The following is a 4,161-nucleotide window of genomic DNA, read 5'->3' as shown; positions in this document are numbered from 1 at the left end:
GGGTCACCGCCGTTTCCCTCTCTAAATAACATCCAAGTTAATAAAGTATTGGCCGCATTTGGGCAAAGGTTTTGGCCCGGACGGGGCAGCCTTGGTCCGGCCCTATAGGGATTAGGGTTAGGCTAGGACCTGGGGTGGCCGGGCTTGAACCAACACCCATTAAAAATATAAAAATTGTTTCATGCGGCCTGGACTGCATTTCCACAATATGCAATCTAGAGGTATAAAGCATCCATCTTATATATGGATACAAATAGATGGTCCATCTAAAAATAATTGTAACAAACAGGCCAAATGTTTTTTAATATAATTATTGTTTCAAGCTTCCAATTTTATTTTATTTTTTTGCATATTCATGATCTCTATGTTAAAGATTATATATTCTCTACAAAATTAGGATCAAATTATTTTTAAAAAATCTATATATTGCCAAGCCCACATTTCTACAATATGTGGGCTGGCTGGCCGCATAGAAACCGTGTCCTTAAAAATATGCATACACACTCATTAAAAATGGTCCCAATTTAAAAAATGGTTGCCTCATATTTGTGCCTTGAATTTGTGGATTTTTTTACACCAAAATCAAAAAATTTATTATTTATTCCCTTTTTTATCCGAGGTCAAAAGTTCAACATTCAAATAGGTGTCATATATTTATGCTCAACTTCTTAACCTCTTTGTAGTATCCCGATGAGTTTAGATATAGATTATTCAAACCACCCATTTGTTATTTTGTAATAAAAATTAATTAATTTAGACATAAAGTGTTTAAGCTGGTCTTTTGTTTAAGAGATAGTATACCGTGTGACCGTTTAGTTTGTTACAATGAGGGCACAATTGCTCTTAGACATTAGAGGCTTGAGGTGTATTACAAAATTCAATATTTTTTGAACAAAAAAATTTGAGTCTGGTCAATGACACTCTTACAACTACCTGATTTGAAATCTAAAAGTAAGAGTAATTACGATTTTTTTGTATAAAAAATAAATGGTTTATTAATATATTTATCCTTTTATTAATTGGTCGATTCATACATACAATGTCCAAACTAAACATTCCCTCGAATAAATAAATAATACAACAGCTAATAGGTACAAACCTAAAGATAAGGTAAAAACGTGGCAAGGTGCTACAACACGGCGTTTTAGGTTACATTCCTACACTATGATTCGATAAAGAATATCAAGTTCATTATTCCTTGGGGTTTGCCCTGCATCCAAAATCAAGGTTTGAGGCATTCCAATGCTCAACAAAAGGCACACCCTAAGGAATAAAAAAATGACATTCTCACTCACTTTTATCAATATTCACGTAACCTAAAAAAAATGCAGTTTCTTCTCTTTTTCCCCGTTTCTTTTATCCTCGTTTTGGTCATGAAAATGTAGGTTTGTAATTACTTTCGTTCTAAAATTGAAAGAGATTTGTGATGTTCAAGAAGCACTATTGTTACCAATGACACTGAAATGACCATCTCACATAAGTGTCTTTCTCATCCTCATTTTGAGAAGGGAAAAAGAAAAGTTAAACTCATAAAACTAGTGCACTAGAGGATGATTCTTGTTTTTTAAAATTCAAGTTGAGAAAGAGATATTGTTCAAACCAAATCGATGGAGGAACTTATAATTCTTTAACATAAAAAGTGATTTGAGGAGTTGATTTGCCATCGAGAAAGGGGGTGAACTTTTTGATGTTTCCCTAGCTCTTTCACTCTTTTGCCCCGGTAAATGATTCCCAAGGTTAAGAATATGCAAACATGTGTGCTTCAAAAGAGAAAAACTTCGTAAGCAAGTACATAAAATCTCGTTGATAGCATAATAGGTCATATGCACCGATGTTTATCTTCAAAAAACGATCATATCAACAGGGTAGAGCTGGGAATGGGCTAGGCTAGCCCTGGACAAGGCCATGCACGAGTCCTTAAAAGCCTAATCGTGGCCTTGCCCAGGCCAGACTAGTTTGGAGGTGTTTATACTCTAAAATGTGGGTAAGGGACTTCGCCCCCGCCTTGGTTTCGAGTGCAAATAAATCAAAGAGTTGGAAGATAATGGATATCGTCAATTTAAATTTGACGTCATTAGTGAAAACCTATAACTCTAGAAACTAGAAATTTGGTGAAAAATAGAAGGTAGGAGAGAGAGCGCGGGAGAAAGAATGCAGAGAGAGTAAAGGAAAAAGAGTTGATGAAAATGGCAATAGTGAAAGTGAAAGGGTCATGCTATATTTAAAGGAACAAAGGAGACAAAGTTGATGAGAAGGGCAAAGAGTGAAAGTGAGACGGGCCATGAGATATTTAAAGGCTGAAGAGGTGGCTTTATGTCCACAAAACTGAAAAGATGCAATGCATATGATATGGATCTCAGTACAACTCTCATTTATAAAGCCATACAATAATTTGTTGCTTCCCGATACATTCAATTGTAACATCAAAATTACCCATTGCTCCATAAGTTGAGTTCTCTTACCGTGAGGTCAAAACCCAACCAACAACCCCCAAATTGTTAATCCTATGTAATGAGCTAAACATGTCATTAAGTTACCAATGGCTCACATATAATAGGATGTCATCCAAGCATTCCCACAATTTACAAGGAATCCAAACACACCACTGGGTTTTCCCTCCAGTGATACAGGAACCACTGGGTTTTCCCTCCAGTGATACATGGTTTTTCCCTCTAGTGATATATCCTATTAAAGCTAAAAACATGGATCCATGTATATGACATTGCCTCATATTAACCACATGTGATTTCACATATACTTCAATATGGTTTTTGTACCATTATTAAAAAAATTAATTTCCAAGAGAAAAAGGGCCTGGCCACATTTCCAACAACTGATAGCTAGTGATTATTGTCTTTCCAAATTTAAGTTGAGAAAGATAGGTAGTTGAGTTGATAAGGAGTAGTTGAGTTGATAAGGAGTTTAAGACTTCCTTGGATGAGAAGAAACATATGAGTTAAGCAACCATTTAGTACAAATGGTTTGTTGTTTGTTTATGATTATTGGATGTTATTTATTGGTCTTCTGACAAGAGTATGATTAATGACTCCTTACGTGAGATGAATATAAATTATTCTTGGATAATGTAATAAAAAGTGCAGGCCCTTGGGTGGGTGCCCCTCGGTAGGGATTGACAGTTTTGGGTGGGCACCTGACGTATGCCTGACGGCGCCGCCAAGTCCTCACGAGTTCTCAAAGGATTCGTTGGAACTCGATCCAAGAGGGATTCATATTAAGAAAGGGTTCTGGTACTCCGAGAGATGTATAAATATGCAATACTCCTACTCCTATATTAGAATTAGAATGAGTCTATTAGAATATTTGATACATAACAAGAACATGAAATCTTTTTTTTCTCTATTTTCATTTTCAATTTTGCCGAACAAAAATCTTATCCTCTTGATAGAGGGTCCCTGATTACTAGTCAAGAATAAAGGTAGAATAATAGATCTATCTGATTCGTACTACAATTATAAATTAGAACTTATGTCAGGAAAGAACACTCTTTTTTAAAAGTTGCTCCTGCTACTCAGCCTAGAGCCTTGAGCATTGTCCAAGGACGTGTTGTAGGAGTAACCCATTACCTTTTGGGTGGAATTGCCACAACATGGGCATTCTTCTTAGCAAGAATTATTGTGGTAGGATAATGGCTAGGAGGATTTGAAAGGCGTCATGGCATTAAGATTTCCAAGCTTCAGCCAATGCTTAGCTCAAGACCCCACTACTCGCCATATTTTGTTTGGTATTGCCAACGCACATGACTTCGAGAGTCATGATGATATCACTGAGGAAGGTCTTTATCATAATATTTTTGCTAGCGCAACTCTTTTGCAGGCTACCAAGAACCCAGGTTGCCTAGTGCCACAAATGCCCCTCAAGTAAGGTGTGACCCATATTTTGTTCAACCATTTCCATGAAATTGCATCGTAACAAGATATATAACTTGGCTATTTGTCTAGACGCAGGCGATGTGGAAAAAACAAAGAAGACCGAAGATAAAGTAGTGAAAACCTATAACTCTATAAATTTGTTGAAAAAGGGAAGGTAGGAGAGAGAACGACGGAGAAGGAAGGGAGAGAGAGATAGCGAGAGAGAACGAAGGAGAAAGAGTTGATGAGAAGGGCAATAGTGAAAGTGAGAGGGCCATGCTATATTTAAAGG

Source organism: Amborella trichopoda, chromosome 12 (assembly GCF_054954075.1).
Source record: "Amborella trichopoda isolate Santa Cruz 75 chromosome 12, AtrichopodaSantaCruz75HAP2 v2.0, whole genome shotgun sequence".
In the NCBI taxonomy this organism is placed as follows: Eukaryota; Viridiplantae; Streptophyta; class Magnoliopsida; order Amborellales; family Amborellaceae; genus Amborella; species Amborella trichopoda.
This window is presented reverse-complemented; position numbering follows the sequence as displayed.